Source organism: Oncorhynchus kisutch, linkage group LG8, assembly GCF_002021735.2.
Source record: "Oncorhynchus kisutch isolate 150728-3 linkage group LG8, Okis_V2, whole genome shotgun sequence".
Lineage (NCBI taxonomy): Eukaryota > Metazoa > Chordata > Actinopteri > Salmoniformes > Salmonidae > Oncorhynchus > Oncorhynchus kisutch.
In genome coordinates this window covers 48985071-48997092 of record NC_034181.2, presented here as the reverse complement: position 1 = coordinate 48997092, position 12022 = coordinate 48985071, and positions in this window count along the sequence as shown.

Sequence of the window (12022 nt, the reverse complement as noted above, 5' to 3'; positions counted from 1 at the left end):
AAACTCTGTGTGATTTTAAATACAGAAAAGGTTTTAAATGTTTACATCTTAACATTCATAGTTTATTACCTAAAATGGATCATGTCAAGATCTGGGCCTCTCAGGCACCCTGATATTTTTATTTTATCTGAAACCTGGTTAACTGATAAACCCTGGACTTTGATGTTGCTATGGATGGTTACAATGTGTTTAGGGCTAATAGGAAAGGCAAAGGTGATTGTGTTGGTATTTACTCAAATAATCTTCTTTCTGTTTCTCTGCTAAAGGATACCTCCAGTCCTAAGCAATTTACATTTTTGGCTTTAAGTCTTCAGTTAAGACTTCAAAAATAAAATGTATAGGAATCTATTGTCACCCTCTGCCAAGAAGTGTGTACTAATCGAACTCACTGATTTAATTGCCATTTTACTTCCCCAGAGGTGTTGATTGCTGGAGATTTTAATCTTGCACGGGGAACGCAGGATGCTGACCGTTTAAAGGATTTTTGTGCTAATCAAAATTTGACCCAGCTGATTACAAAGCCTAACCGTCCAAACCTAAAGGACCCTACCAAATGGACTTTGATTGACCTCATTTTTACAAATAACCCAAAGAAATATGCTGGGATTGGGGTATTTGCTTTGGAAATTAGTGACCACTGTCCCATTGTATGTGTCAGGGATATACGGATGCCTCGATCCAAACCTCGTTTTATCAACAAGAGGAATTTTAAAAATTTCAATGAACAGGCCTTTTTTAGTGACCTTTATTTTGATGAATTTTATTGTATTGCATCTATACCTGTCCCAGAGTTGGCTCTGAACCACTTCTCAAATGTTTTCAATTGTATTGTAGATTAAATCAAATCAAATCAAATCACATTTATTTATATAGCCCTTCGTACATCAGCTGATATCTCAAAGTGCTGTACAGAAACCCAGCCTAAAACCCCAAACAGCAAGCAATGCAGGTGGAGAAGCACTTTAACATGCTCCCTTTAAAAATGTAAAATAGGAATTGCCCTTGGTTCAGTCCAGAGCTATCTGAAGTCATATGGCTAGCCATGCTTCCCACCTGGCTACCCCATCCCCAGCCAACAGCTCTGTACCCCCCGCAGCAACTGGCCCAAGCCTCCCCCGCTTCTCCTTCACCCAAATCCAGCTGATGTTCTGAAAGAGCTGCAAAATCTGGATCCCTACAAATCAGCCGTGCTAGACAATCTGGACCCTCTCTTCCTAAAATGATCCTCCTCAATTGTTGCAACCGCTATTACTAGTTTGTTCAACCTCTCTTTCGTATTGTCTGAGATTCCTAAAGATTGGAAAGCGGCCGCAGTCACCCTCCTCTTCAAAGGGCGAAACACCCTAGACCAAAACTGTTACAGAGCTGCAGTGCCTTGCGAAAGTATTCGGCCCCCTTGAACTTTGCGACCTTTTGCCACATTTCAGGCTTCAAACATAAATATATAAAAATGTATTTTTTTGTGAAGAATCAACAACAAGTGGGACACAATCATGAAGAGGAACGACATTTATTGGATATTTCAAACTTTTTGAACAAATCAAAAACTGAAAAATTGGGCGTGCAAAATTATTCAGCCCCTTTACTTTCAGTGCAGCAAACTCTCTCCAGAAGTTCAGTGAGGATCTCTGAATGATCCAATGTTGACCTAAATGACTAATGATGATAAATACAATACCTCAAATACAATCCTGGTGTGTAATCAAGTCTCCGTATAAATGCACCTGCACTGTGATAGTCTCAGAGGTCCGTTAAAAGCGCAGAGAGCATCATGAAGAACAAGGAACACACCAGGCAGGTCCGAGATACTGTTGTGAAGAAGTTTAAAGCCGGATTTGGATACAAAAAGATTTCCCAAGCTTTAAACATCCCAAGGAGCACTGTGCAAGCGATAATATTGAAATGGAAGGAGTATCAGACCACTGCAAATCTACCAAGACCTGGCCGTCCCTCTAAACTTTCAGCTCATACAAGGAGAAGACTGATCAGAGATGCAGCCAAGAGGCCCATGATCACTCTGGATGAACTGCAGAGATCTACAGCTGAGGTGAGAGACTCTGTCCATAGGACAACAATCAGTCGTATATTGCACAAATCTGGCCTTTATGGAAGAGTGGCAAGAAGAAAGCCATTTCTTAAAGATATCCATAAAAAGTGTTGTTTAAAGTTTGCCACAAGCCACCTGGGAGACACACCAAACATGTGGAAGAAGGTGCTCTGGTCAGATGAAACCAAAATTGAACTTTTTGGCAAAAATGCAAAACGTTATGTTTGGCGTAAAAGCAACACAGCTCATCACACCATCCCCACTGTCAAACATGGTGGTGGCAGCATCATGGTTTGGGCCTGCTTTTCTTCAGCAGGGACAGGGAAGATGGTTAAAATTGATGGGAAGATGGATGGAGCCAAATACAGGACCATTCTGGAAGAAAACCTGATGGAGTCTGCAAAAGACCTGAGACTGGGACGGAGATTTGTCTTCCAACAAGACAATGATCCAAAACATAAAGCAAAATCTACAATGGATTGGTTCAAAAATAAACATATCCAGGTGTTAGAATGGCCAAGTCAAAGTCCAGACCTGAATCCAATCGAGAATCTGTGGAAAGAACTGAAAACTGCTGTTCACAAATGCTCTCCATCCAACCTCACTGAGCTCGAGCTGTTTTGCAAAAAGGAATGGGAAATTTTTTCGGTCTCTCGATGTGCAAAACTGATAGAGACATACCCCAAGCGAGTTACAGCTGTAATCGCAGCAAAAGGTGGCGCTACAAAGTATTAACTTAAGGGGGCTGAATAATTTTGCACGCCCAATTTTTCAGTTTTTGATTTGTTAAAAATGTTTGAAATATCCAATAAATGTCGTTCCACTTCATGATTGTATCCCACTTGTTGTTGATTCTTCACAAAAAAATACAGTTTTATATCTTTATGTTTGAAGCCTGAAATGTGGCAAAAGGTCGCAAAGTTCAAGGGGGCCGAATACTTTCCAAAGGCACTGTATATCCATCCTGCCTTTCTAATGTCTTCGAAAGCCAAGTGAACAAACAGATCACCAACCATTTTGAATCACACCGTACTTTCTCCGCAATGCAATCTGGTTTCCGAGCTGGTCACGTGTGCATCTCAGACACGCTCAAGGTCCTAAACGATATCATAACCGGAGGGCTTATCATAATAGGAGGGCCTGTTGTCCGGACCTCTGGCTGTCTCTATGGGGGTACCACAGGGTTCAATACTCGGGCCGACTCTTTTCTCTGTATATATCAATGATGTCGCTCTTGCTGCGGGTGATTCTTTGATCCACCTCTACGCAGATGACACCATTCTGTATACATCTGGCCCTTCTTTGAACACTGTGTTAACAAACCTCCAAACGAGCTTCAACGCCATACAACACTCCTTCCGTGGCCACCAACTGCTCTTAAATGCTAGTAAAACGAAATGCATGTTCTTCAACCGATTGCTGCCCGCACCCACACACCCGACTATCACTACTCTGGACGGTTCTGAATTAGAATATGTGGACAACTATAAATATTTAGGTGTCTGGCTAGACTGTAAACTCTCCTTCCAGACTCACATTAAGCATGTCCAATTCAAAGTTTAATCTAGAATCGGCTTCCTATTTCGCAACAAAGCATCCTTCACTCATGCTGCCGAAAATCCCCTTGTAAAACTGACCATCCTACCGATCCTTGACTTCGGCGATGTCATTTACAAAATAGCCTCCAACACTCTACACAGCAAATTGGATGCAGTCTATCACAGTGCCATCAGTTTTGTCACCAAAGCCCCATATACTACCCACCACTGCGACCTGTATGCTTTCGTTGGCTGGTCCTCGCTACATATTCGTCGCCAAACCCACTGGCTCCAGGTCATCTATAAGTATTTGCCAGGTAAAGCTCTGCTTTATCTCAGCTCACTGATCACCAGAGCAGCACCCACCCGTAGCACGCGCTCCAGCAAGTATATTTCACTGGTCATCCCCAAAGCCAACACCTCCTTTAGCCGCCTTTCCTTACAGTTCTCTGCTTCCAATGACTGGAACGAATTGCAAAAAACACTGAAGTTGGAGACTTATATCTTCCTCACTAACTTTAAGTGTCAGCTGTCAGAGCAGCTTACCGATTGCTGCAGCTGTACACAGCCCATCTGTAAGTAGCCCATCCAACCAACCAACTACCTACATCATCCCCATACTTGTTTTTGTTTTTCTGCTCGTTTGCACACCAGTATTTCTACTTGCACATCCTCATCTGCACATATATCACTCCAGTGTTAATTGCTCAATTGTAATTACTTCGCCACTATTGGCCTATTTTTTGCCTTACCTCCTTACTTCATTTGCACACACTGTATACAGATTCTTCTATTGTGTTATTGACTGTACTATTGTTTATCCCATGTGTAACTCTGTGTTGTTTTTGTCTCACTGCTTTCCTTTAGCTTGGCCAGGTCACAGTTGTAAATGAGAACATGTTCTAGACTGGCCTACCTGGTTAAATAAAGGTGTAATAAAGAAATAAAAGATAACTATTCCAACGGCATAGAAATCTACATATGTGCTGCCACTCCATAAGGGTTGGGATACAGATGAACAACTATCACCCCCATTTCAAGACTAACTTGTTTAGCTAAGATTCTTAAATCCTTGGTTACAACTTTGTTCATTTTTGATTGTAATTTTTAAAATAAACCAATCAGGGTTCAGGCCTGGGCATAGTACTACCACAGCAACCACAGTAGTTGTTAATTATGTTGTCAATGCCTTGGATGCTAAAAAGAGCTGTGCTGCCTTGTTTATTGCCCTGTCAAAGGCGTTCAACACTGTTGATCATTCTGTTTTGCTGAAGAAGTTATCAAGAATAGGCCTAGGATATAAAGCCTATTTTTAGTTTCAGAATTATCTTAGCAACAGAACTTGACAAATGGGCTTAAATCTGAATTTCTTGAGATTGAAAAAGGTATACCTCAGGGTTCGATTTTGGGTCCATTACTATTCCCCTTGTATTTTAATGACACTGTTAGTACTTGTAACATTCATCTCTATGCAGATGACACAGTTTTGTATTCCTGTGCCACCTCAGTGCAGCAAGGCATTTGTGAACTACAGCAGGATTTTGATTCAATTCAGAAATCACTTACAGATCTTAAATTAGTGTTAAATCGAAGTAAAATTCAGCTCCTGCTGTTCTCTAGGTCATGAAATGTTGACCCTGAGGTCCTGCATATTTGCGCTACAAATGGAGCCCAAATTGAGCTTGTTTCTCAGTATAAGTACCTGGGTGTCTGGGTTGATGACAAGTTGTCCTTCAAGTTGTCCTTTCCGTTCACCTTCACACCCCTGGGCTAGACTACACTCAATCATAGGACCTACTGAAGAGATGAGTCTTCAATAAGACTTAAAGGTCGAGACCGAGTCTGCATCTCTCACATGGATAAAACAACAAAATGTATGCCAACGTTTGATATGATTGAATCGATGCCTTGACTAAATAAGCCTACACAGCACTCAGTGCGGTAATAGTTTACAAAAATAGGTGACATATTTCATATTTTTGTTTTGTTTCAGTTCTCCTGATGGCCCCCATCCCACAGCCAATTCACCAAGAGTATACTGTTGTCCAACTAAAATTCCTGTCATTCTTACCACTACTGGTCCAACAATTTTGGGATGTTTTTATTTTCCTTAGAAAATTGAGCTTGTGTATTTGTGTAGAATTGTTTTAGTATCCAAAGTGATTTTGCAGAAAGCCATGCAGTAAAGTTATCCTTTTGGAAAAATATTTTTGCAATCCACACAGCAGGAGACAACGTGGAGGAAAGAGTTCTAGTGGGCAGTTGCTCTGGTCTTTTGGAGTTCTCCAGCTGCCTGAAGTTTGCACAACATTTCAGCCTTCTCCAGAAAGGTAAGATTGCCTTCTATTTTCAACCATTTGCCTAGATTATGGTCTTTTCAGTTTGAACAGTATGTTGATTTTATTTTCATAGATCAAGAAATTGTTGATCTATGACATGCTTTCAAACCTGTCAGATGCATGCTGTATAATTGTCATATGAATGCATTACTGTAATTCTGCCACCTTTGTTACTCTACTCTCGTTGTCAAGATATTTCTCTAACAGATCATTTAAACAGTAGACGTTTGCTCTCCTCAAAGTGTTATAGGTTTTAGCTCCTCCTTAGCAGAAGAGTTCATATGTCTGGCTTGTTGACAGGCCTTGTCACACTCCTATGATGACTAACTTGGCAAGAGTGGGAGGGAACCGATTTCACAGGCACTCACAGACCATCCCTGAAGGGGTGTAATGTTTTGCTATATCACAATTTGCAATTGTGCCTCCTTGTCCCCTGCCTACCCCCTTTGAGGCTATCCTGTTTAGGCAGAGTACTTTGCTAAGAGCCTGGCCCTTGGGTATCCATGGCGGAGAAAGCTTATCGCCTGGCTCTGAGGAATAGGTTTGTGTGAGGCCTCTCATTAACCACTAGAACAAGCCCCATCTCAACCCAATGGATCCACTTATCCTGTCATCACCATGCCAGGCAACTGACAGTCTCATTTCATGGAAGCGTTGTGCCGCAAAAGGAAACATCGCTCCCCCTCCCCAACAAGTCACTGCCTCATTGGACCCAACAAAGTAAAGTCATCTAATTTTCTTGAAGCCTCTTTGTTGAGAATGCTCACGGACGCCTTGCTATAATGAGTGAACACATTAGAGACACTTGAGACCAGGTCTGATAAGGCAAGGGTTAAATATGACATCAGTTGGTGGGTGTCCATAGGTTAATGTCAGAAGATTAAGCAGTCAAAATAATGTGCAAGATCAGTAAGATTTTGCCTAACACAGCTTATGCAATTGATTATGTTAATCACGTGGCCTAGGGTGGTGTAGCGGTCTAAGCCTATTTGGTAAAGACCAAGTCCATATTATGGCCAGAACAGCTCAAATAATGAAAAGATAAATGACAGACCATCATTACTTTAAGACATGAAAATGTCAATATCTTTGAAAGTTTCTTCAAGTGCAGTCGCAAAAAACACTAAGCACTATTATGAAACTGGCTATCATGGGGACCGACAGAGGAAAGGAAGACCCAGAGTTACCTCTGCTGCAGAGGATAAGTTCATTAGAGTTACCAGCCTCAGAAATTGTAGCCCAAATAAATGCTTTACAGAGTTCAGGTAACAAACACATTTCAACATCAACTATTCAGAGGAGACTGAGTGAATCAGACCTTCATGGTCAAATTACTGCAAAGAAACCACTACTAAAGGACACCAATAAGAGGAAGAGACTTGCTTGGGCCAAGAAACGCAAACAATGGACATTAGATGGGGTGGAAATCTGTCCTTTGGTTTAATGAGTCCAAATTCGATTAGTTCCTCCATGAAGCATGGAGGAGGAGGTGTGATGGTGTGGGGGTGCTTTGCTGGTGACACTGTCGTGATTTATTTGGAATTCAAGGCAACCTTAACCAGCATGGCTACCACAACATTCTGCTGTGATATCATTTTTTTTTTCAATAGGACAATGACCCAACACATCTCCAGACTGTTTAAGGGCTATTTGACCAAGAAGGAAAGTAATGGAGCGCTGCATCCGTTGACCTGGCCTTCACAATCACCCGAAGTGCTTAGCATATGTGGGAACTCCTTCACGACTGTTGGAAAAGCATTCCAGGTGAAGCTGGTTGAGAGAATGCCAAGAGTATGCAAAGCTGTCATTAAGGCAAAGGTTGGCTACTTTGAGGAATCTAAAATCTACAATATATTTAGATTTGTTTAACACTTTTTTTGTTACTACATGATTCCATGTGTGTTGTTTCATAGTTTTGATGTCTTCACTATTATTCTACAATGTACAAATAATACAAATAAAGAAAAAACATTTTTGTACATTTTTGTATAGTAAATAGAAAAACTTGTTTTGAATCCAGTGTCGTTTTGTATCAGTTCATAAACCATGTGCCATGGAATCGGTACATCGGAAATCTCTTCCCAATTTATTTGCAATCTATATTGCACAGCTGTCAATGTTTTGGTATTTATATCAAACTGGTACTCAAAAGTGCTTTTTCATGACCACTTTCAGATTAAGCCAGCATGAGATCTGTGCCCTTTTGTTTGCTCATCAATATATGTCACATCTGCTATGTCTTTGTACATTACAATGCAGACAGACATGTCAATGAATCCACACATTTTAGAAGTGTGTGAATAGTTCAAGTGCAGTTGGTCTACAGTCTCAACTGGTGCAACATCACAGCATAATTAGTAGTTAATTCCTCGATCATATGAAGTTAGCAAACATGATAGCTAACATTATATTAAAACTGGTGTAAGGTTCAGATGAATACTGCTTGCAGGCCAATACTAATTAAACCTCTGCTATCCCACAAATAGTATTTGATCACACAGCACATAACAAAATAAATATAAGAGTTTGCCTCCCACTAAAAATCAACCAACCAGTGAGGCTAGTCTCCCTTGTGTACCCTAATACAATGTATTTACATATGTGAATTTCTTGACATGTATGGGAATTGAATGTCAGCAATGTGTTTGACTGTGGAGTTGACAGCAGAGGAAAAGCCCATAACAGGAGTTGCATTCCTCTCGGCCTCATCTCAGCCACTGACCTTCCTGTCTAAGCCTCTGGACTGGTGGTCTTCCGAGGCTATTTATATAAGATGATCGCCTCCTGATCCTCTTGAAAAAAGATATGATCACATGCTCAAAGATTAAATTATAATTTGTTGTCTGCCAGTCAAAAATAATCAACTGGGATTTTTAACTAGGTGGCAAAAGGACAACTGGGTTATTTATTTGACCACATACATTCACAATTCACATTTCTATGGTTCAAAAGCACCCAATTTACTATAAACGTTATTGTAACCTGGCAGCATGATTTAATTTGGAACTCTTCTGTGCGTTATAAAGTGTTTACTATTTATGTTTTGCTCAGTTTACTTAAATCTTGTTAAAATAATCGCCTCCTTATAATGCATAATCTCTTTGAATTTCTGAAGAAATTGGTTTAAGGTACAGTATGTTTTGCACTTCACGCATTGCTTTTGCACCATGACATGGCTTTGTTCATCATGTTGTTGCAACAATTACAAAAATTCCTCTAAAAATAACTCACTCAACATGTTTGTTTCTCTATTTATTTATGTATTTGTAAAAAGTCACTACATCTTAAGAGAAGACATGACACACAACAAATGCTACTAAAAGATACATCTGGGTCTAAGGAGGTCAACTATGCAGTGTTTGACATGAGTTTAGGACCTGTTGCATTTTTGCAACCTGGGGTCTCACAGGGTTGTTTAATTCATCCAGTTCACAGAAACTCTCCTCCTGAACTTGAAAATGTGTGGACTGTTACTCAAACTCTTGAATAGATCATGCATTGATGTCAATGGGATGTCAATGGGAGATTGGTGCAAAAATATTTTCACTATCTATACAATCTACACAATCTACGCAACAGGACTAACTCTATATCAGATACTGTATACTCAGTGTTTGTTCACTGTTAGCTCATAAACTCCCTACTTTCTAAGAATTTGGCACAGTTCGATTGAGTCTCTGCAGGCCCACAGTTCCCTCCATCTGATCAGAAGCCAAGGCACTGGCAATAGCGACTGAGAGGGCTTGGCAACCACTAAGCACTTGGGGGCCGATTCTGACCCTAGTTAAGAGTGTGTAAATTCTCTTTTTATGCACTTTTCTCTCTGTGTGAACTTAAGCATGAGAATAACGTGCTATTCACCCACTATTCGTTCGGGGTGGAGATCTAAGAAATTAAGGTGTGGCGGAGAGAGATATGTCGTATTCTGACATTGACTTAATTCCCTCATAATTCCACCACCTTTACGTGCGAGGAAACTATGAATAAGGTTGAACGAACCTGACATTTCCAAGCATCTACTTTATATTTTGCCAATAGAAATAACAGCATTCTCCATGCATTGTAATTTATAAATTGATAAGAGCTATTGATAAGATAAATGAGTAATCCATTTGGAGAAGGGGATTTTAAATACACATAGCAATTGTTTTAGCTGATTTTTCCATATGGAGACAAATTCCATTTCATTCTGTTTATCTTTCTTTCCTCTCTCATGTCTGTGGAGTTGTTCCTGAGGGTCACTAGCATTAGTGGATCATATTAGGTTAACATTGTGCAATAATTTGGGAATGCCTATTTGAATCATTGTGGAACTCAGACCACACGTAGTAGGTTAAACCTGGAGCGTGGCGAACAGTTCACGACGACTGGACTGGTGTCAAGAGTTCCATGATTAGTGAGGATTAGGGTATATTTACAGTACTATTGTTCAACACAGTATTTTGTGTGTAAAGGCTTTCAAAACCAGCTTTTTTTTAATGATTCATACATACTTTCCTAACCCTAAAATCTTCCTAAATGATTTACAAAATCTGAGATTTTTAAATGTATTTACAAGTTGGTGCTGAAACAGAGACTAATACTGTATATATTTAGAGGGCGTTCTTTCATTGATCCCTATACTCTGAACCTGTTTTCTCGATGGAGAGTCCGTTGACAAAATTGTAATTAAAGGTATACTGTATTTATAGGGATGGCTTAAGATAAATGTACTGAAAACCCTATTAAATTAAAACTCCACAAGAAAATATGTTGGCCAGCAATTGGGAGGGTTTTCAGCAGCTTAGTTAAATGTATTCAGGCTGCGCAAGGGAACCACGCCTGCAAAGCACGTTACGCACCTGCATAAGGTAAGTCTAAATACCATCTACTCAGAAGTGCGTAAGAAGGCCCTCATAGGGAAGGCGTACATTTCTTAAGTTGGAATCAGGCCCTTGGTACCTCAGTCCCACTAAGCCATCTGCAACTGCTATGTGGTTAAGGCATAGACATAGGCCACAAGTGTGTGCAGACACACGGCTGTGACATCCAAAGAACAACCAATATTAAATAGTGTAGTATCTTTGCACATGTTCTAGAATGATTTGCAGTCCACAGGTACAAAAGCATGCTTTTAGAAAAGGTATAATTTGCCTTTATAGTGAACCACCACAGCGACAAAGCCATTTGTTCCTAATACAGTAATTGACAACATCTTACCTCTACCATAGACCACATAAACTGGTACCACTCTTCCAATCATGGGTGGCCAAAAAATATCTAACAGAAAGCCACACCTCCAATTGAATTTCCCTTTGTGCCTTGCCTTTTGGAGTGAATAGTAGAGTTACCACCCAGGACTGTATTTGTTAGACAGAGACATGGTTGTTGAATTCGTTCATTTTCAGTCCTGTGGTCTTCACCAAGTGAGTTCCTTAGCATATGTTATAACAATACATTACATATCCCATCAGGCCTTAATTGAGACCTAGTGTTACAGTAGCCTGAAACTGATGGTTTACAGGCCACATCAGGCCTGCAAGTGGGGTCGCAAAATTATTTCCCCAAATTCCCAGATTTTCAAGAAATCCTGTTTGAAAGATTTCCTGCTTATTTCCTCGCATTTCTAGGAATGTTCTAACCGGGAATTCTGGAAAACCTGGGATTTTTTTGTTTTGTTGTAAAGGTTAACAATGAGGTAAGGTATGGCAGAAGTTTATGCAAGAGGGCTTTATAGACAAAGAGTGCAATGCATTGATCTATGAGACTTCAAAGAGGGCCAGTCTCCTTTCTGATACAAAATGAAATGATGTGTGCTGAGCCTATCGCCCATAATAAAGCGCAATGCGCTATGATAAACTGCGTCCAATGGCTTCAATACAGTAACAGCTGCATTCATATAGATGATATCGTCATAGTCAATAACCGGAATGAATGTTGACTGAATCATTTGGTTTCTGCACTTTAACGAAAGACTGGACATGTTCCTATTGAATGAGCCTATTTTCATTATTAACTCATCAACATGCTTTTTGAAAGATATACCACATGACCAAAAGTATATGGGCACTACTCTTCGAACTTCTCATTCCAAAATCATGGGCATTAATATGGGGTTG